The sequence below is a fragment of the Alexandromys fortis genome, unplaced genomic scaffold (assembly GCF_014885135.2).
Source record: "Alexandromys fortis isolate MF-2015 unplaced genomic scaffold, M_Fortis_MF-2015_v1.1 scaffold_69, whole genome shotgun sequence".
NCBI classification, from domain to species: Eukaryota; Metazoa; Chordata; class Mammalia; order Rodentia; family Cricetidae; genus Alexandromys; species Alexandromys fortis.
In genome coordinates this window covers 4686918-4710778 of record NW_026067951.1, presented here as the reverse complement: position 1 = coordinate 4710778, position 23861 = coordinate 4686918, and the positions used below count along the sequence as shown (strand labels likewise).

General features: G+C 40.6%; 1 non-coding gene across 1 annotated transcript; it reads right to left on the bottom strand.

Annotated features, from left to right (window-relative positions):
- Window positions 1-5875: 5875 nt before the first annotated feature.
- LOC126506803 (U6 spliceosomal RNA) lies at window positions 5876-5978 on the bottom strand. The gene has a single exon (XR_007593342.1). It is a non-coding gene; the product is annotated as a U6 spliceosomal RNA (small nuclear RNA).
- Window positions 5979-23861: the final 17883 nt, after the last annotated feature.

The window sequence follows — 23861 nt, the reverse complement described above, 5'->3', positions numbered from 1 at the left end:
TAATGGTGAACATACACACAATGATGAATTGTCTGATAGTGTCAAGGAAGAGAAAGCAAAGAGGGGATACAGAGGTGTAGAGTGAGGTCCTCCTTTGTAGAGCAAGTCAAAACAGAAGGTGTCTGGGCAGAAATCTGAATGAAAGAGGAAGGACACAGTGCGAACAGTCAGGGTAAGAACATGAGGAGGGATGGAAGTGAACACGCAGAAGACCTGAATGGAGAGAAAGCCTGGGTGTTCTGGGAATGGAAAGGGCGGTGTAAGCACTGGGTGAGCAGGGGGATGAACTTCCAGGGGTGGTGGAAGCAGAATGCTGATGCTCTACAGGCCTGGGAATGAATCTGTATTAAGGTCTGTATTACACAGAAAGTAATACAAGGGTTGGGAACTAGAGTCCTGTGCTCTGCTTCACTTTTATTTAGGCATCTCTCTCTCTCTCTCTCTCTCTCTCTCTCTCTCTCTCTCTCTCTCTCTCTCTCTCTCTGTCTCTCTCTCACACACACACACACACGACATTTCTGTGTCATTTGTAGAATAAACCTCAAGAAAGAAAAAGTCCGAAAGGAAAAGAACAAGCTATGAGGATAGCTGGATAGTTCACATGATGAAGGAGGAGTCTTCTGTAGAGGGACAGAATGTCCAGACAATATCAATACCACCTCTGCAGCTGTCCCCTATATTCCCTGTCTAGCCTAGCTGAATGCGGGCTCTGCCGGCAGATTTTGTGCAGGCTCTTCCACTCTATCTGTGCCTCAGTTTCCTTAACTATAAAATATGGATGATATATTATACCCTTTAAAGCTTGTAGGAACCATGTGAATAAATCGAAGAAGGCCACTCCCCATAGTTGGCAGTGTGCTTGTTACTCTCATTGCTGGCTTTATGGGGGCTCGTGATTTACATCACAGATTCTCCTTTCCTAACGCATGAAGACACTTTAGTGTGCAGGACTATCTTCCTGTTTTCTCCCTGAAGAATTAGTATGAGACTGAATGTCCAACCTTCAGTAGGTATGTGTTGAAGTGAATCATTGCCAGGATGTCACAATCAGTGTATTTCTGCAGTACCACAGAAACCAGAAAAAAGTTACTCTCATTTTCCTTTAAAAAATAACATTAAAAATGAGGGACTGACCAGTGCCTTACTCCAGGGTAAAGTGTAACAAGGAACTTACAAAATTTTCTGTAAACAAAAACTTGTTTGCTTCAATTTCTGTCTAAAGAAGGAATACTGTAAATATTTGTGCCACTGATAACATCTAGGGTAGCAAATTGGAATGTATAATACCAAATATCAACAGTTCTGTATCTTAACAATAGAAAAATGTGGCCGGGCGGTGGTGGCGCACGCCTTTAATCCCAGCACTCGGGAGGCAGAAGCAGGAGGATCTCAGTGAGTTCGAGACCAGCCTGGTCTACAAGAGCTAGTTCCAGGACAAGCTCCAAAACCACAGAGAAACCCTGTCTCGAAAAACAAACAAACAAAAAAAAACAAAAACAAAAACAAAACAATAGAAAAATGTGACCCCTGCACTAAACACCTCTTCATATTTAGCACAAGACTTTCATTCAAAATTTTCCATTCAAAAATGACCAGTATGGATGCCTTTGGGAATTCTTAATAGAATCCATTAGTCATTTGGTTTCTGTTCTTTGGGGGTGCTCTTCCCCTCCTGCTCAACATCTCTTCCGTTCTCTCTCTTCTCATCTCTTCGGTCATCTCTTCGGTTCCTTTTTTGAATTTCCTTTAGCATTAGAATATTGAAAATTCATCTATTAGTCCTTCCTGGTGGCCATAGCAACACTCTGGCCAGCATCCCAGGGCTAAAAAGAAATACCCTTGAGATGGTTTTAGCCTACTCCTCCATAAGAAGCTTCCTGTTGCCTAACCTCAGACCCTTCAATTCGGTGATTCATTGAACATCATTAAGAACAGTGTGAAGGTGTTTGTTTTCCGGATGTGGTTAAATCTCTTTATTGTTCCTTTTACTGTTCTGAGTTACATGCAATGGTAATAACAGAGTCATTAAACAATTCAAGCTTGGCTACTAGATCAAATTCTTATAACAGTGAATAGGGCTTTGGAGGTATTTGTGTTGTTAGTTTTAGAGGTATTTTGGTTTGCTGTGGTCTGGTTTGAGTCTTTTTTCTCTTGAATTTGTTCACAAGCTAAAGAAGTAATACCATATTTAATCTAATAATCTAAGAACAAGGGACAAGGTTCACCAGAGATCAGCCTTCCCTCAGTTCCCATTGGGTCAGATTTGGTGAAAAAAAAATAGTTTTTTCCTTGATATGGTAGTCTTGCTGGATTGGAAGACTTTCTTCCTTTTTTCTTTTACTTTCTTCTCTGTGTGTGTACATATGTACACATGCCTGTGTCTGTGCTCTTTGTGTGCACAGTTGTATGTGTATGTGCATGTGGAGCCAAAGGCCAATTTCTGGAGTCTTCCTCAACTGATCCACACATTGGTTTTTGAGACAGGATATATCATTGAACCTGAAGCTTCCTAATTCTACAAGACTAGAAGGCCAGTAAGCCTCAGGGTTCCTCCTATCTCTACTTCTCCAGTATTGGGAATATAGGTGCACATGACTTGCCCAGTTTTTTTCACATAGGTGCTGGGGATCAAACTCAGGTCATTCTTAAATGGCATACCTTTCAATGACTTGGCTGCCTCTTCAACCTCCCTTCCTTTACCCTTCATTTCAAAACTTCTAAAAGAGTCCATCAATCCATAAGAGCAACTACTCAACTACTCTTCATTTGTCTCTTGATCAATTGAAAAAAAAAAGTCCTTCTTTGCCTAGTATAAATTATAAGAAAAAGTAACACCAAAAAGTAATGGCAATATGAGAATCATGTAGCATCAACATACCTTTAGCAAAGCTGTGTGTACACAAGAGTAGTACAAATGGCAGAAATGAACAGGTAACATGATAAGTCTGTGCACCCACCATCAAGTTCTGGCTTTATGTAAAGACTTACTGTCTAAAAATATGAGCTCTCAGAATCCACTTTGCTATAGACCCCACCACACTCTATACTGACGCCAAAGAAGGAACAAAAGTAATATATGTGAACAAAATCTAGATTCCTTCTCTTGCCAGCAGCTCTCCCATCAGGCATTACCTGTGCAAACACCCCTGAGCTATCCAGTCCTGATGGATTGCTGACAAGTGTGTTCATATTCTTTCTTAGGCACACAGAACTCTGAGAACTTTGGACGATATTATCCTGGGATTCTCAGGGAATATATGTAAAAATAAAGTTTGAAATTTCATGTGTTCTAGCATGAAATAAGTAACTCACCTCAGAGTAATGGAAATGAGGATGTTTCCAGAAAGAACTGACCCTAGACTATTGTTATCTATAATCCATTCATAGAATTTATTGTCAAAATGGGCAAGTTCACAGCTTACCTGATAGCTGATAAACAACTTGGATAACTATATTTTCTTGGGTATGTGTTGATGTATTGTGTGTGTGTGTGTGTGTGTGTGTGTGTGTTTCTGTGCTCCAGCATATTTTCTCAGGTCACATGATGTGTGTGCATGTGAGGTAAGAGGTGTATGACTCAGGTGTCATACACGTTTAGGTTTGCTTAGTTTAATTTAGGTTAGTTTTGTTTTGTTTTGATGCAGGATCAATCTCTCTCTCATTGGGACCTGGGATCACCAGCAAGCTTCAGAAATCTGTCTATCTCTACCCCAAGGGCCAGGGTTACAAACGCCTACAACCAAACCATGCATTTATTTGTTTGTTTGTTTTCATCTGGATTCTGGAGATCAAACCAATGTCCTCATGCTTGCAAAGCAAGCACTTTACTGACTGATCTAACTCCCCAAAGTAAGCATTCTTTTCTATGTAAATGAGAGCTACTGAGAGCATCTCAGGCTCTGCACAATTGAAGTGAAGCTTGAAGTGCATGAAAATAATAGACATGACCTCCTCACACAGGAAGACAAAAGTTCAGGAAGTAACCAGCACAAAGTAGAACATGACCAAATGAAGGAAAGTCCCTGTTCAAGAAAGCTTAGGTAAAGCAAAGAGCGCCGCTGTGCCTGAAGTCTCAGTGCTGAGGGGGTTCAGGCGGGCACACTTCTGAAGCCCACTGGCCCAAGGGCCAGCTGACTTGATGAGCCTTATGTTTCCTGAGAGACCCTGGCTCAAAAATTAACCATGGAAAGTGGGTGGCATCTAGAAAAGACATCTACTGCAAACTTCTGGCTTCCGCATGACATACATGTGCATGAATATCTACCCACGCATGTGCACAGACACCCCCACTAACAATTATATATGTTACACACAATACACAAAGCACATAAAGAGACAAGGTGAGACCTGGAAGGGAGGAGGGTGGGGCTGTGGATCACCAACAAAGGAAGTTCTGATATAGTTGGTAAATGGAGAGAAGAGCATTGGTAACGCACGTTTCCCTGTTCCTTTTTTCAAAGAAACCAATTAGAGTGACTAGATCTGTCAATTAAGCCCAAAACCATGGAACTCAGAGCACGGACGCCAACTCCTGAAATGCTATGGGGTCACTATGTAGTATGATTCAAATTGTTGCTCCCAATCAATCTTAGCCCTAATTTCCTCATCAACGAAATCAGAATAACCTCTGTGTGACTTGGAAAGCACAGCTAATTAACATTTATGACAAATGAGGAATTATATAACAGGTTATGTAAATACATAATAGCACCAAGAGCCAAGCTGCTTTGCCTATAGCATTTAAATTGAAAAGAAATCTAAACATACAAAAGGGAAAAAAAACAAGTATGGTAAAAAATAAAATAAGATAAAAACTAAACAAATGAAAATGAAAATGCTGTTAAGGACAGAGGTCTGGGGTAAGTGAATACCCCTCCCCAAGGGCTGTCTATAGGAATGAGAACTCTACAATGGCATATACTTTATTTTATAAACATCATGCCAAATGCTCACAGTTGATTCTAGACGAGCAACGAAGCTGGCATTCACCTCTTGAGAGGATTCATGAAATCAGGCAGCTATGCTAAGTATGAAAACTCCTTTGTGATCCTCCGCTCGAGTCATGTCATTGTTGTCTTCATTGTTTTGACTAAAGGTCATTCATTTAACACCAGAATCTCTTCCACCATGATTTTCAAAAGCTCATACAATGGTAGTTGAGCATTTATATTTAATAATTAGGAAAAGCAAATGTGATTCAATTTGGCACAAAAAAAAATCAAATGACCTTGAGGAAGTAAAAAGGTTGATCTGAACTCATGGATTTGTTTGGAGCCTCCTGTCTTACTGTGCGTCGCGAATGCTCTGTTATTATCAGTGTTAACTTCACTTAAGCAAGGAGTGGAGCTGTAGCTCAGAGAGAATAAAAAACCTCTCAAGGTCACAGTGGCAGACAAGCTAAGTAGGAAAGATTTGCAGTCAGAAACTGGAGACTGGAGACTCGAGCCTCCTGTATTTGCCACTTCACCATTATTTGAACTCACCCCACCCACCCAGCCTCATGGTATGTATGGGTGTGTGTGTGTGTGTGTGTGTGTGTGTGTGTGTGTGTGTGTGTGTGTATGTGTGATTTCTAGAAGACAGAGGTTAGCATCAGACGTCATTCACAGGATGCTGTCCACCATGTGCTTCTGGGACAGTATGTTTCTCTCACTTGCTGTTTCTGTTGGGCGAGTGAGTGGGTCTATAATCTACCTATTTCTGCCTACTCAGTATGACACCGTGCTGCTATATAGGTTCTGGACATTGAACTCAGGTCCTCATATCACATGGTAAACATTTACCAAGCTATCTCCCCAGCCTACTCTTTGAACTTTGATCAGTCACAATACTGGTTTTCTCCTATGAAATGTGGGTGCTGAGATTTACATTGTATGATAATATGAAATGCTTCATGAACTTCTATGTCATCCTTGTGCAGGAGCCATGCTAATCTCTATATTGTTCCAATTTCAGTATATGTGTGCTGAAGAGAACACCATTGTATTGTTCTTATTCTCTTTGTGCATCTCTGAAATGGAGAATCATTCTAGCATGATGATGTCCTGCTTGACAATGAAATCATGAATATGACAAACCAATGAAATAATGGTATGTATGTCTTAACAGTCACAGGCCTTGGAGTACATAGACAGTAATGATAGCAGCTCTGGCAAGAATATGTGAATGTATTAGAGACATGGAAAGGTAGTGTGGGCAAGTTATCAGCTGCATAATTCTCATCCTCCAAGGAGTTCTCTCAGGAAACTGGAATGTCCTAGGTGGGGAGCGGAAAAGTTATTTAGGCGTGATTGTCATTATGGATTAAATGAGAAATGTCTCCTATAAACTCATGTGTCTGAGTGACTTGGTCTCCAGGTGACTGTGCTCTTTCAGAGATCATGAAACTTAGCTTATTGATTATTGCTGGAGGGAGTAAGCTACTGGAGTTGATATTGAAAATCTATAGCCTTCTTTTCCCCTTTGCAGTTTGCTCTCTCATAATCATGTGTGTGTTTGAGATGTGACCACTCAGCTTCCTGCTCCTGTAGCTATGCCTTCTCCACTCTTATGGAAATGTAACCCTCTGGAACCATAAGCCAAAACAAACTCTTCTATAAATTGTATTGGCTCATGATATTTTGTGACAGCTACAGAAGTCACTGACATAGTGTTGCACAGTTGAAGATCCAGGGTTTTGGAAGCTGAGGCAGAAGGATGACAAGTTCAAGTCTAAACTGGAGTACATGGCATTTATCTGTCACCAGAAACAAAGGATACACAAAGGAAGGAAATAAGGGAATGGGAAAATAATGAGTGGGGGGAAGAAGGGAGAGAGGAAATCAAAAGCAAAGTGTTAAAAATATTCACATTTTGGTCTTAATTATTAGAATGCATAGCTATTAAATGTGAGAGCTTTAAAATACTTATGCAGGAATGAGGAATCTGCATCATTGGGTCAGTGCAAGCCAAACAATCAGAAGTTTCACGGAAGTCTATTATTTAAATCTGAATTCTATACTGGCTTGTCATCTTGATATTTTTGACAAGTGCGTGTAAGAATTTTTGACAGTAAGGAAGTTTCCAATATATTTTTACTATATAAAAAATAAATGTAAAATACATAACTGTGTTTCTAAATTGCTACTGTTTATTTTAAGAAATAAAACATTCATCATCTTAAAACCCTTCACTTCTGAGCACTGATTGCTGTGTGCTAGGAGTGAGGGGAGCAGCGCAAATTACAGTCGATCCGGCAGCAGGGAGAGAATGCAGCTGTTTTTAGTTCTGCTTCTGCAACATCCATGGTGGAATTCAGAATTTACTGAGAGCTGGCTTTTCTCATTTTACTGGCAAAGGAATTGTAAGCTTAATTACTCTCAGGGGTCTTCTGTAAATTATTTCCATAGATCTGGAGAAAGAAGATGGCAGAAAATAAACATTCAGCCTCATTGCTTTTGTAATGAAGAAAAAAAAATCACCCCCACTGAACTGTGCTCTCTACCCACACCCGGACCTCTTCTGGGGTTCGGGAGGGTGGAGAGACCCTCCCTGATTCTTGCACACATCGCTTGTCTCTTGTTTTCTCCCACTCTCCCCCCGGTATATTCATTCACCCTGTCTGAGCAGGCCTGACCCACACAGTTAGTTCCTTTTTCTCTTCGTCTCCCCGACACAACTGGCATCTGTATACTTGGAAAGACCCTCCATGATTTCCACCTTGCCTTCATTCAGTGATGAACACTGGAGCTACTGGAATAATCATGGAGACAACCGTTAGTAAATTAGTTCATACCCCCCCCCCTTGAAGGGAGAGCCAGCAGCATAATCATATCTGACATTTATTGACTGTTTACTCTGCCATTTACTTCATTTAGACCCCTTACACGCGCTGTGAGAAGGCATTATTCTAAGTATTTGTAATGCAGACCTGTCTTGATATGTTAGAAATGACAACATCTTCGAGCCAATCTCAGGCTGTCTGACCTCAGGGCTCACACTTTTGCCCATTTGCCATGTTTACCTTCCACAAGAATTTGTGGCAGTAAAGGAGAATACAATAAAAGGAAGGAAGAAAGGAGGGAAGAAGGAAGTGGGGAGGGAGGGAAGAAGGAGGGAGAAAAAAAGAATGGATCAGGAAGGTTGTGAGCGATGGACCACCTTATCTTTGGTCACCTCAACCAATGAAATAGGAAATATGATGTTTTGATACATGACTCTCTCCTGAAGTTCCGACTGACACCCAAACTCATATTTTACATCTGAAATTTTGATGCCTTAGTCAAGTGCACGGAAGACATCAACCAGAGTTAATGTCAAGTTGTCTTATAAAATTAGCTCAGTTGGAGAAAGCAGTTGAGACGGACAGTGCTCAAGGATAGGCGAAGGCAACAGCAGTGAGAGTGTGGTCCTGCCTAGTTCAGAGAGGCCCCCATGATGTTCACTCAGAAAGAGCTCTGACGCTTTTCCAAAAACAACCCCACTATGGCAATTGTGTGGGAGACGTTTGCATTTTGCAGAAAGCCAGCAATCCTGCTGAGGAATTATATGGTTAATGTGCTAGAAAAGCCTTCATAAAACTGCATTTCCTTTCCCGGCTTTCCAGCCTCCCACACCTGGGCTTGCCAGGTTCTTGTATGAACACAATGGCCTCACTGGCACCATTGGATTTCATTGCCAATGAAAAAGCAACAAACCATGTCATAACCACCCACCATCTCTTTGAAACCCACCCAACTGTTTGGACATTTCAACCAAGCATAGCATCTCCTTTATGTCACGAGGAGACCAGGTGGCTGCAGAGCAATGAATGGCACACAGCCCATTCTCTATTAACCGCCCCCCCCCAGTGGTGCTTACCTCCCTTGCTCCATCTTGTTCTTTGTCTTTCTTTCTATTCTAATTGTGACTACTGTGAGTACATATGAAAGTGGGATACTTTGCTCTCTACTGGCCTAAAGTTAGATCTAAAAAGACGCTAAGATAAACATTGAGCAGTCTTCAACCCTTGTAGCTGACTGAATAGGAAAGCATGATATAGGGAAATACCTACAAAATAGATAGCATGAGGTACTGTTTGGTTTTACTGCTTTGCCACTCTGTGATAGAGAAGCTGCTTGTCCTGTCAGGACTTTGGACAGCTCATGGATACACCCTTGAGTTTATTTAGGGTTGTTTGCTTGTTTGTTTTACTTGTTTTTTTTTTTTATTTAGTGCTTTTTCTTTGAGATCCAATGCTGTAGGAGTAAAAATTCTCTCTTATTATCTTGGGCTGCAAAACACTAATGGAGATTCAGTAAAATCTTTAATTAAGCACTAAGTGCTGATGCATAGAATCTGAAAGAAGCTAATGTTTGCACTTAATATTAGCATTTATTTTCTTCTAATGAACATCAAAGTAGGTGCACTGCAGCATAAAATGGTAAGAGATAAATGGCTTCATATTAGAAAAACAGGAGGCTACCCCTAAGGATCAACAAATGGGTGAATCAGGCTGCAAAGGAAGGAAAACAGTTTAACTGCAAGACAACTTAAAACATCAGTTCTCGGGTTAGGGAGATGGCTTTGTGGGAAAGCACCGGCACGTGGGAGGACTTGAACTCTTAGCCCAGTACTCACACAAAGGCTGGATGCCTAGTGTGAATATCTGTAATCGCAGTGGTCCCACAGCAAGCTCAAAGATGAAGACAGAGAGTTCCCAGAAGCTCACAGGCCAGCTAGCCTGATAGAAACTGTGATAAACATGAGACTATGTCTAGAAAGAGGGGGATGCCAAGGATCAACATCCCAGGTTAGCTTCTGACCTCCATTTGAGCACCATAGCATGCTTGCATCCACATTTACACAAACATACAAACACATACACAAACACACATTGTAAAATAGTAATAATTTTATACATACAAATGTTGTATCTGTTGCTAGGTGCTGGACATAAGATCAAATAACACAAAATTCCAAATAGACAAATATTTGTCAAGAGTTCAGTAAGGAAAGGGATGAATAAGAGGTATAACATAGCATAGCATTACAACATATCACGACAACATAAGGTGAACTGAGGAGGACACCAATTCAGGGGCAGTCTAGCATGGATTTGACAGCTTTGACTAAATGGCAAGCTAACAACAGAAGTTATCACAAAAACCAAGAATTTGTTAAAGCCTCAGAGCCATCACTGACATTTTCTGTGATTATCTGGGGGCCTGATCTTTGTGTACTTAAAGGAGATCTTGGTTTGAACTCTGGAAGGAACTGTTTTTTTGACAGCTCTAACTCAGAAGTCTGATTACAATTCAGATGTAGGAATGCTTGGGAAAAATCTTTTATGTAAATTACTGTCACCTAATATTAGGGCTAAAGCAGGAAGATAAATTCAGAGAGTGAACGCATCTAAATTTTCAGAATTGAAATGACCCATGACATCCTTTCTGACAGCATTTCTCAGAGCATGTAAGATGCATCTATATTATTACCATTTAGGTTAACATTACAGAAGCTTTGGAACTTCACAAGTCAACAGTTAATTTGACTCACCAGTGATAGAAAAGGGAAAAGAAACAGTCCTGACAGATGTATCCCATGGAAGCAAAGTGCTGAAAATTAAAGAATGCCTAGAATGTTGCTGTCAGCTACCATTTTCCTCACAAAGGCCTTCTCATAGATGAACAATTCCAGGGTGTTCTGCTTATAAATAGGCAACCTCCCAGATGCTGAGCTGAGCCAGAACCCAAGGCTTGCCCCGGGTTTAAAGACTAATGAGAACGGTAAGTCAGACCTGCTTAAAACTGCCCTCTTTTACTCTGAACCAAAAAGTACCATCCAAGAGATACACAGGGGACGAGGATGCATGAAAGAGGCTCTGCCTGCCTAGTTATTCACAAGGAAGCAGAGATGGTCCCACAGTCCAAGGGAAGTAGATTGTTTCATTTAGAGGAGTTTAGATCCTCTGGCTGGTTCATCGGAGTAGAAGTGTGGTTGCCCTCAGACCCCTATCTGTTACCAGCCAAAGAAACCGACATTCATCACAATTACTGGCTCCATAGACTCCTGGCTTAGAGCATTCAGACCCCAGCTGGCAGTGATCCGGAGACCTAGTTGAAGAGAGCAGACTGCTAAGAACAGACCTTGAGGTTCCTTAGGATGACCCCACTTCCTGTCCTCTCTCCTTCCAGACTGCAGACGTAATCCAACTAAACCACCCTACTCTCCTGCTGCCCTGCCTTCTTTGCCTTGATGGATCATATACCCTAAAATTGAAAGGCAAAGCAGAAACAAAGCACATTAACCAAAGAGCTCTTCTTCCTTCAAATTGCCTCCTGTCAAGCATTTGGTCCCAGCAATAAGAAAGGCAAAGAGTACTCTGAGAGTACTCAACTCTCTTCTTGGAAACTGGAGCTACTGAATCTTTCACTGCATCTTCCCCAGGAACGACCACAATAGACTAATTGAGCCCCATCTCAGTTTAGAATGATGTCAGAACATATGAGTCTCACCGGCATAGCTGAGAATATCCAGACCATTTGGGACCTACCATCATGACAAGCATCTCAGGCTATTGGGTAGGTGTAGATAAACATTTTTCCAGCAAACACTGGAATGCTTTATGCAAGCACTTGAAGAGCCAAAATATTCCTATTCCCCCAGTGCATATAGGAGCATGTCCTCAAGCCTTCTTCCTGCTAGTCATTCTATGGAGAGCAAAACCCACGCTGCACTTGAAGCTGCCGGGATGAAATGATATGCAAAGGGAACATGAGGGCACAGTGCTGAAGGCAAGGGTAAGAGAATAGGGCATGCAGAATATGGGGACAGCAGCCGGAAAGCCAGCGCACAATATGAGATGCAGCTAGCAAGAGAAACAAAGGGCAGCCAGACAATATTTCACAAATACATTAGGAACAAGACAAAGGGGAATGTAGACCCACTAATTAGAAGGGAGGGAAAACAAATAGCAGATGCATCAGAAGGCTTGAGCTTTTAATACCTATTATGCTCTAGGCTTCACAAAAATGGTTAGCTATCATCAGAAACTGAATATAAACCACAGTAATGAGCACATGGGGAAAGGGGGAGGGTTAAATGAAAACCAAACAGATTAGTAACTACTTAGTCAAGCTGGATGGTTTCAAATCAGGACCTGACAAAAGTCACAGTACCATGTAATAAAAGAAGAAAGAAAGAAAGATAAGGAAAAGGAAAAAAGTAGCTTCTGAAATTTCAGTTCCAGTTAAAAGTGTTCTTGAAACTGGGGAAGATTTCAAATGACTAATTAGGGACCAGGGGCACAGGGCACACCTCTGTGGGCAAGAGAGAGCAAGACATGACTGAAAACAAGAGTTTGAATCTTTAGGGGAGAAACTGCGGTGCCTTCTACTGTGGGACAGTCCTAGTGAGTTAGACCCAAAGCAGAGGTAGGAAAGACTCTACAGTGCTGAAGGCAAAGATAAGAAAATACGGCATGTGTAAAATGGTAACAACAGCTGAAAATCCAGGGTGCATTTGGTCTTCTAGGATATCACATCCAAAACCAGGTCTCAATAAAATATAAAGCACTGCCTTACAGAAGGCCATAGAGAAAGCCAACTGTAGATTCTAGAAGTGTCCAGATCGAGTATGGAAAGATAGATCAAGGTTTGGAAACTTTTTTTGTATATGTTAATAACTCTCCATTCCTATTCTTTACCATAGAACATGCTAAACATGCCCTATGTATTCACATTTTCTTAGCAACTGTTAAGATGAGCACTATGATTATGGACAATTTCTAAGCTCTTCATTGATACTTCATAGTAATGTTCCAAACAGGCAGAAGCAGAATGGAGGAAGAATCAGAGCAGTTATATTTTTCTTCATTTATTTATATATTTATTGAAGACAATATAGTGCTATATGGCCCTGGCTTACCTAGGTATTATTGCAAACTTGGCTTGCCTCAAACGTATGACAATCCTTTTGCCTCAGCCTCCTAGGGTTCCTGCAGTTCACAATTTTATGCTACAAGATTGGATTTGTCTTTTCAATTGCCAACTGTAAAATATAAAATCTATACAACTGCTTAGATTTGTTAATAACTTTTATTAATTTGTTCCATTGATGTACAATCATGAGGGTTCTATCTTACAGGCAGATCTAGTTTTAAAATAAAATTCTTCAGGGCTGGAGAGATGGCTTAGTGGTTAAGAGCACTGGCTGTTCTTCCAGAGGTCCGAGTTCAATTCCCAGCAACCCCATGGTGGTTCACAACCATCTGTAATGAGATCTGGTGCTCTCTTCTGGTGTGTGGGCATACATGGAAGCAGAATGTTGTATACATAATAAATAAATGGATCTTTACAAAAAATAAAAAAATTCTTCAGAGATGTCTTTATCAGGGTTCTCTAGAGTGATATAACTTATGTAATGAATCTCTCTTTCTCTCTCTCATATATATATGAAGGGGAATTTATTAAAATGACTTACAAGATGTAGTCCAGCAAACTCAACAATGGTTGTTCAGTCCACAAGGCTGGGTGTCCCAGATAATATAGGCCATAATCCTGAAGAAATAGGCTTTAATGCCAGTGAAGGAATGGACTTGCTCGGGAGACAAGGCCAAACAAAAGTAAAAGCTTCCTTTTTCTACATCCTTACATAGACTTCCTGCAGAGTGCATGGACCAGATTGGAGGTTGGTCTTCCACATCAAAAGACCTGGATTAGAGGTGCATCTTTCCACCCCAAAGATCCAGAATAAAAATAAATCGTCCCACTTCAAATTAAGTGAAAGTCTCTCCCAGGTGGGCCTCTCCATTTGGGGGTTTTAGTGAATTCCAGATGTAGTCAAGTTAACAATCAAGAATAGCTATCACACAAAGGACCAAACTTTTGAGATCTATAGATGGAAGTTTCTTTACTGCCCAGTTCCACAACCATTCAGTACCAAAGAAACACACAGAGGATAATATCAATTATAAATTGTTTGGCTTATTAGCTCAGTCTTATTAGTAACTAACTCTTACAACTTTAATTTCCCCATAATTCTTGTCTATGTTTAGCCATGTAGCTTGGTATTTTTATCAGTGAGACATTATCATCTTGTTTCCTTTCCTCCTGGTTGGTGACTGCAGACTGAGCCTTTCCTATTTCCAGAATTCTCCTAGTCTAGTTACCTCATTTATACTTCCTGCCTGACTACTGATCAATCAGTGTTTTAGTAAACCAATACAAATGATAAAAATATAATACAAATCTTTACAGGGTACAAGAGCATTATCCCATACCGGAGAACAGCTTGAGCTACAAGAAAGTTCAGCATGGACGTTTGAAAGATGACCTTTGCTGGCATATGACTATGTCCACCTACTTCCGTGTACACTTGCCTATGAACCAAACAGGAAATCACAGATCTTGGGGCTATGGTCAGGCCTTACTTCATGTGAAAATATTATGCAGAGACACTTGTATAAACATGTGATCAGTATTAAAGTGGAATTGAGATCTGGGGCCCCATACCCTTCACATATTACTATCAAAGGAAACAATCATGCGTGCTGAAAACTTTCCTTAGCCTTAGCTTTAAGTTATTTCCAAAAAGTTTTATCTGTTAGTTCTCTCAGGATGTCCAAATATACAAAAATGAGGTGAACCTAGACTGTAGGAGGACTTCAAGAAGTTAGATAAATGCCAGCATTCCTCAGGAACTTGTGAAACTAGTTACCATCTGCCAAAGGAATTGTTTCCCTTACCTCTGGCAGGTGTGACATGGGACTCCACTGACATAACCTGTGATTGCACATCAAAGCCAATGCTGACTTCTAGGCTCCCTCAGTCCCTACTCACAAGTGCTTGTTACACATCTCAAAGCCCCAAGGTAGCATGCTGACCTTGTACAGCCCAAGGCTTCCCTCCTCCCAGATTTGTTCTCTTTATAATGGCAAGGTTTTACCCACTGCTCAGGCTGTTTTCACTAGTTTCTCTCTCTGTCTCTCTCTGTTTCTCTGTCTCTTTCTCTCATATATGTATATTTGTATAATCTTAAATATGTGCATAATATATACTTATACTTATGTAATATATATGTAATCTTTTCTCTTACCTCTTATCCTCTCTCTCTCTCTCTCTCTCTCTCTCTCTCTCTCTCTCTCTCTCTCTCTCTCTCTCATCTACATAATAATCCTAGCTGTATCATGGAGCAATTATCTCAGCAGCTTCTTTGCTATGCTTCTTTGAATACACTTCCAAAGATAAGTTAATGATTATCTTTAGAAAGAATTTTATCTAACTAATACTTCAAAAACAGGTAAGTGTGTTTTGTCTTAGTGTAGGGATTTTGAACATAGTTGGTCCGCCATCATAGAAGCATTCTAATGACACAAAGACACATCACTCACTATCACGATGTGTGCAGGATATTTTTTTTTAACATAGGAGACTTTGTTTTATATGCAGGCTGTAAATTTCTGGGTAAGGGGCTCTACAGATTATTTATTTAGAGCCAAGAGGCCTAGAAAAGTCTCATATGGAGCCTGAATGGAGATACAGTGGAAGGGTATGTAATGTTGGGCCCGGAAACGCCGTTCTAGTCCTGATGTGGAAGCTCTCTGATGATGAGTTACTTCTTTTCCTATTTTTAATTTGTTTATAAAGGATAGCATGGCATCTAGATATGTATTTACATACTGTGCTGATTGAAGCAACCAAAGCCATGTAATTATCACCTCACATATTGTGGTTTGTGAAGCATGAGCATGGAAGATCTACTTTTAATAGTTGCCAGTTCTACTGTATAGCGCTCACTGCCCCTCCTGCTCTACCAGAATGTGCTCCTCCTATCAAATGCAGCTTTCTTCCCCTGCCCATCATCTCCTCGGTGGCCACCTCCAAGATCCAATCACCCCCATCTTGCTCTCTTTTATGAGTAAAATATTTTAAAATTGCACAAGTGGATAAGATAATGAGGATTTTTTTTCTGACCCTCACTTATTTTGCTCAATATTATCATTTTTCTGTTGTGAGACAAATGGCAGGGTTTCTCTCTTTTCTGTAACCAAACACTATCTCACTGTATGTACCTATTCCCCATCCATTTGCTTGTTAATGGACTGTGTCCATATCACGGCTGTTATGTACAAAGTGCCATGAACCCAGCATATGGATGCCTCTTCAACATCCTCATTTCCTTTGTGTGTACACCCAGTGGTGAGATTTGTGTTTAATTTTTCAAAGAAATTCTCATACTATATCCATCATGGTTGCTCTAGTTTATATTCCTACCAACAAAGCATAAGGGCTCCCTTTTCTCCACTTCCTTTGACTTCTGACACTGTAGCTAGTGGATCCCCAAACTAGGTTAATCCTACATTTGGGGAGCCCTAAAGACTGCCCTCAATAGCTAACAATTTATCTTTACATCCTTCACCCAAGAGCTCCCACCATGAGGAAGCCAACACATGGACTTGTTGCCATTTATTCAGACTCCCCACTTTGATCTTGAAAGAGCTGTCTTGTGCTATTATTTCCTTCATTCTTCAGAGAAACAATTTACCAAGACTATCTAGCTAGGTAGTAAGTAGATGTTTTCTACTTACTGGGTGATCATAAAGACCAGTCCTTCCAATGTCTAGGTCATTGTAAAAATGTGTTTTATCGAACTAGCACACCAGATAACTAAATTTCCACAATTTGAAATCTATCCTCATTTCTTTTTTGTTTCTGTATGATACCAAAGTGAATGTGCCCAGCATGGAAGAGGTAAATTCTCTAAGGTTTCTGGGAGAAGATGAGATCCCAGAAGATCTAAAGCCTCAAAGGCACAGGTTACCTGGAGACCATAAGAAAGCGGTGCAATGGCTTAGGGATGTGGCCCTGTGCAGCCGCCACTGCTCTGATGCCTCCCAGTATTCTGTGAGCTGGCAGACACTGACAATGAACGCTCCTGCAGACAGCATCCTCTGCGACAAATGCTACGCACACAACAAGAATTCAAGCTTGGGGAACTGATATTTGAACCTAAGTTATGAATATGTTAATTTATCCTCTCCCAATTAGCAAGACTAGGAGTGAGAAATTCCACAGCATGCCTGTCTGCAGCCCACATTTATTCTCCTTGCCCATCCCTTCTGAGGATGGTACTCACATTCATAGGCATACATGCTTATTAGCATGTGTTACCTAACAAGTGAACCAAGAAAGCAAATCCCTCATCCTCAAGTCACTGACTTAAAAGAGACCTAAAGAAAGGAATGTTTATTTTTAACTTTAGAAAACAAATGTTCATTCTCAAAATCTTTTTATTATTATTGTTAGTGTTATTTTGGCACTATCAAATACCCAGAAATGGCTATCCTAGTGCGTTAGAGAATAGTAATTGAATGAAAGCTTGATTTTTATTTCATCCAACAAAAAATAGCTATTATTATTATTTACAAATTACACATAATTACAATTGTCTGGAGAATGTCTTATCAGCCTGAGTAGGACAGAAATAAGCTAGACACACAATAGCACTTCCTGGTCTCTAATTTCAATTTGTACGCTCATTAATGGCAATGTAAATTAGCACTATGGCAATTTTGCTCCATGTCATTTTGGGCAGAGTCTAACACTACAGATGAATGTACAACTGGTGTTACCCGCACATAGTCAGAAGTGTCTGTACAGTAGGCAAGTGTGTTCTTTCTAATGGATGGAGATGCTGACGGTCTCACTGCGTCAGGGATTGTTCATAAAACACTAAGCAGCTGTATGTTCTTTTCTACACAATGACCTTGAAGATTGGGAAGCTAGCTGTGATCTATGCTTTAAAGATCTCTCATTTTATTACCTAGAGCTCGTAGCAACTTTCATATTTGATTCATAGTGGATACCTTTAATTGCTGAGATCACCTCTGTCTCCATGAAAATGCTAAGACATCTCAGCAGAAGGATGAAATGGAAGCAGAAAGATATGACGGCTATTCTCACAAGGGCCATGGCTGACCTTCCTATAACAAAGGAAGGTTAATAACACCCACTATGACAACTTGATTTCATATAAGTATTAAGTGACAAAGAAGTCTTGAGAAGGAATACTCACAGACCCGGAAGAAACTGGTCATGTGTAGATTTGATAAAGCACAATGGGCAGCCATGTAAAAATCCAATAAGACCAAAACTGTATGTGAGAATGGCCATAGACTAAAAGAGAACCGCTCAGCAAGGCCTGTCTATTCAGGTTATTTTTGGCCTGTCTGTGTATGTTCCTTCCTCCTAAGTACCCTGCAGAATCCCTTCTGGGATGAAGGTCTTCTGATCTACTATCAGACAGAGGAGGTCACAGAAGTGCTACAGGGCCAGCTCCAACACAGACACAGTAGTATTTTTAGGCCTTATACCTTGCTTTTGGTAAAATGTGTTTTGCTTTCTATGACTTACCTAGGAAAGAGGTCTTTCTGGTTCCTTTGACCAATTTAGAGGAGGGCAAAAGGATGGGAAGAGGAGGGCAGAGGAAATCGGGAAGACCTTGGGCCCTCTCTGACACCTTCCAATGTGCTTTAATTCAAAGTATTTGGCAGACCAACGTGTCTTCCTTTGTAGTATCTTTTCTGTGTCTCAACAATGACAAAACTCTCCACCCCAGTATCTGAATCACTCCTCTGTACAGGTTACAGAGTGCTGCCAGTGTTTCCAAACTGGGCCTTACCTAGTAATTTGCAAGAAGTCTCCAGAGCGTGGGACAGTCTTGTAGGAGCAAGACAGTTTCTATGCCCAGGTGATTGTTACAGTTTTCCCTACTTACCAACTATCGTAAAGTCTCTCTCTCTCTCTCTCTCTCTCTCTCTCTCTCTCTCTCTCTCTCTCTCTCTCTCTCTCTCTCACACACACACACACACACACACACACAGGCCACAATGTACATAGAGAGGCCAGAGGATAACATGTGGGATTCAATGTTCTCCTACCACAACGGTTCTCAATGTTCTTAATGCCTCAGCTCTTTAATATAGTTCCTTATGTTGTAGAGAACCACGCACCACAAAATTGCTTTGTTGCTACTTCATAACTGTAATTTTGCTACTTTTATGAGTTGTAAAATTCTGATATACAACCCCCAAAGAGGTCATGTTTGATCGTGGTTGAGAACCACTGTTCTACCATATGGAACCATAGGATAACAAGGTTGGTAGTCAGAACCTTTGCCCACTGAGCCATTTTCCTGGCTTTAGGATGACTCTTTGAGTATCTTAATGGCATCAGGCTTCAGACTAAAAACACCAATAGTGATGGTTGGGGAATGGGATCATTCTCAATTGCTCCTCAACTATCATATGTCAATACCTGGCTGGTCACAAAGTGTTTGGACCCAAAGGATATTGAGATAGGCAGGCAGAGTGCAAGAGGACAGGTTTACATAGCAGTCAATGCAGCATGCTATTCATTAATTCTATTCAAGACTATTTTCAGGGTTTACTTCTCACTGTTCTTTTGTTCTAGATGCTAAGTAGAATAATAGAATGCTCTTTTTTAATGTCATGTCTTCCCATTGCATGGGATAAACCAGAGGGCGGACCTACACCTGCAGCTTATGACTGCTCATGGTATTTATAATGCAAAATAGCTAATTAAGATGATGGTCACGTGGTAGTTGTCTGCTGATATTAGCACAGAAAATGAGAGTTGTGTCTCGGTGTGCATTTAGCCTTACAGTATCAGCAAGCAAAAAACAAATATTCAATCCAACATCAGTCTACCAAAAGAAAGCTAGCCACATCTCTAAAGAAAATGTCTTTGGATTGGCATCCACTTGTAGTCATGCTTCTTCTTAGTCTGACCATGATGGAAGACAGTGCTAGCCTCCAGGTTCAGTCATGGACCAGTGGTCAGCAAGACTAGTCAGAAGGTGTCTAGCATGTTGAGGTGCTCCATCCTCTTTCTTGGTACCATATTTGTGTTAGTTTTTGTATTTACATGATGAGAAAGAAGGGAAGCTGACAGGGCATTGGAAATCCTGAAATCTACATATTGAATGAGGAAACACCCATTTTAAATTGTGAATATTCTGAATTTGCTGATGGCCAGCACTGTGGGAGATACTCACATTCTTCAAGACAGGCAACTTCTTGCCCATCTTATACCACTGTCTGAGATACGCTCAGCTGAGCAGAGTCTGTTCAGTAGCATCTCCTTGTGCTACTCTAAAATTCCTTCACTATAGATTTCAAAAGTCTTTAGTCATCATTTGTTCTTATGATTTAATTAAAATTTAAGCCACACATCTGCTTGATAACTTATCTACAGAGATAGAGATGTTTGTTCATAGGCTAGTGATTGACAGGGGGAACAGATTGACTTGGCGTTTATGTGGAACTCGTTGAACTTTTTTCAAATACATCCTGGGGAAACATGGAGTTCTTTCAACAAGCTGTTCTGAAAACAGCACTTTCCTCTTGTACAGTGGGAGTCCTAATTAAAATGGCAGCCAGAGTTAAGAAAAGAGGTCCCACTCTGCAGCGACAATGTTATCTGTGAATATACCATGGCTTTTGTATATGCCATCACCAACCTTGCTATAGCTTAGTGGAGTTTTTTGTTTATATTTTTGTTTGTTTGCTAGTTTACTTACTTTTCAGACCAGACTAGCCTAGAGCTACCAATCCTCTTTTCTCAGATTCTGGAGTTCTGGGGTGACAAGTATCTGTCACATCACCCTGCTACTGCAGCCTTACTAGCGACTAGGATAAGGCCAAGCCTGAGCTCATTCATAGACGGCATATGTTAAATGTTGATCCCTGACTGTGATTTTGTCGCTGGTTTAAGCAGCATCTCTTTGTGTTTCAAAGCAAACTCAGTAAAGGTCTTGGAGACTTCTAAGTCATTATGGTGCATCATGGAGAAATTAGATACTAAAATGATATAAGAGGTAAAAGATTAAAGACAGATGGTGATCATCCCAGATGAAGGATAAATATGGGGCGGTCATCCTTAAGAAAACACCCTCCAGCTATCAACCAGGAAAGAGACGCTGATGGGAATTTCCATGAGTGTAGCGTTTCTGTCTTTGTTCTGACTCTGAATGCTGTCTCTGCACATTTAAACCCATCTTATTTCAGAATGCTGGATTCGTAAGAGAGGGGAAAAAATGGTGCAGATGGCTAAATTATCGTCACTTGTTTGAAACCATGACAACCATAATATAGCATTAAACACCTGAGATTAATTAGAGAGAGCACATTTAAACGTGGAGAGCAGGATTTACAGTGTGGGATTAAACACAGAGATGTGTTTTGATTTTAGGCTGTCATTTATTATTTTACCTATAAATGTTGATCAAACAGTTTACTTTGTCTGTTAATAAGGGATACTTTAAGGAACACAGGGAAAAGCCTCCTGTCTAATGTTCTAAGCATAGGAATTCTCAAGATCCAGAATGGAATTTCCTTTTAATCATGGTGATTTAATCATAGTGATTGTCTTAGATTTCTGTTGCTGTGATAAAATTCTATGACCAAAAGCGACTTGGGGAGGAAAGGATTTGTTTTATATTCCCATGTATAGTCTCTCACCCAGGAAAGTCAGGTTAAGAACCTGGAGTCAGGAACTAAAGCAGGCACCCTGAAGGGGTGGGGCTTACTGGCTTGCTCCTGGTGGCTTGCTTACTCAACCTGCTTTCCTAAGCCATCCAGCGCCACCTGCTGAGGGGTAGCACCTGCCACAGTGAAATGGGCCCTCCCACATGGACATTAATCAAGAAGATGCACCTTATGCATTTTCTACAGGCCAGCCTTGCAGGGGTACACTGTCAGATGACTTTAGCCTGTATCAAGTTGTCACAAAATTAACCAGCAGAGAAATTGTTATAGGCAGACAGGAAGATACAATAACAGTTTTTAAGGGCCTATCATAGATCATTAATGTTATGTAATATTTTCTCCTAACATTATTATAGGTTCTTCAGAATCTTAAGGTAGGCCTTGTTTGCCTCTGTGTGTCAGAGTTAGCATGGTGGAGACAGACAGGCACTGCTTTGAACCTTGACTCGGCAGTTGACTGTCTCCATGGCCTTGGGCCAACAGCTTCACCACGGAGGTGCAGAGAAAAGAGGCAAAGCGAGGGAGAAAGAAGACCAGACATGATGGCACATGTCTTTGAGGACACAGCAAAAGTTAGGTGCCACTCAAGCTGTGTTCAATTTGAGATGCTGCTGACTACCCTGGAAAAATGTGAAGAGTTGGAGTCCAGAAGAGAGCTGGGCCACACAGATAAACACTTAGACACTAAAGGTAGATTTATAAAAAATTTAAAATTTATAATAAAACCCTTTAAAGTTATAAAAGAATATATCACCATAGAGATCAGGAATGAGAAAATAAAACATAGTACTATTCATAATACTTAAAGATTAGTTAGCAGACAATGAGAAGGGGTGAACAAGTCAAGTCTAAATTACAATATCAAGATGCTCCATGCTCCAAAGAATTTTGAGTAGAAGTAAATTCTGTGTAATGGTCAAAAAAGATCAAGACAATAAAAAAAAAATATTGCTTTGGACTTGTAAGAAACACTTAGAGGAATAGTAGCAACGGAGGCCAATTGTGAAAAGGTTAGGGGCAAATAGAGGAAGGAAACACTTTCAGGAAGTTGAAGGTAAAAGAGTACAATAATTTGGGACAACTCAGAACTTCTTTCAAAGATGGAAGATGGAGTGCTGTCGGGTCTCAAGCGTACCCCATCCCCTCCCACAAAGGGCAGGCCCACTGAAGCGCTCCAAAATTGAGTCTAAGCTCAGCTCAAGCTGGACTATAGAAGGATTTCTGGCAGTTAGATAAAAGCGAACATTCCTCAGGTACTTGGGAGGCAGGTTCCTGCCTGCTAAGAGGAGTCATTTCCCTTGCCTCGGCAGAAGGGACATGTGTCTCTCTATTGGCATATATCTGTGGCACCTATCAGCATATCGAAGTCCATGCTAGCCTCCAGGGTCCTACAGTCCCTATTCACAGGTACCCATTTAACATCCTGGCCTTTCTCACCTCCCCAGCTCCTCCCCTACTCCTCCCCAGCTCCTTCCCCCTCCCCAGCACCATTATGCTATACTGTGTTGTAGTACAGAGGCTTCCCTCCTCCCAGATACCCCTTCTTTCTATGCACAATGGCAAGGTTTTCTCCCTAGCCCTGCTGCTCTCTCTACTCTTTCTTGCTATTCTCCGCCATTTTCACTTTTCTAGTCATGGTCATATCCAGTCTGCTTCCTTTTCTCTCTATACTCTGGACTGTTCCAGATGCCTTTGTATGTTCTCTGTTTCTTATCCACAATAAAAACGTTCCCCCTAATCATGGAGCAGCCATCTTAGTGGTTTCTTTACTGAGCCCTCACAAGTTTGTTTTGTTGATGTGGTTAAGCCATAAAAGAGAAGAAGAAGCTAATTAAGTTTCCCATCAACCTGAGAGGAAATGAGGCAAGAGACACCGTGTAGTTTAATCTTGGTCAAGTCAGAGGAGATGGAGATAAATCTTATGTCTTTGATAAACTGAAGATGTGGACTCTGTGTTCTAACACAATTTTTCTTTCTTCATCTGTAGTTCTGTGTGTCTCTTCTTTTCTAGATACCATCTTACAATCTCTTTTAGAGCAGAAGATTCATTTTTAGGAGATGGTTAGCTTCATGACTTTGAACTATTTTTCAGGAACAATCGAGAGGCTATTCCAATACATCATTATGGTTCCAAAAATCGTCTTCCCCACAACAAAAAAGATAGGAGAACTTGTTTTATCCCTACTTACACTAAATATTAAGTAAAGAACTTAATAGTTGAGTGGACGCTTAAGAATCTTCTTTACAAAAAGGATAATTTTAAAATAAATATGTACTTATATATGCTAATACTTGGATTAGTTAGTTTAATGCCCCATAGAATATATATNTAAGA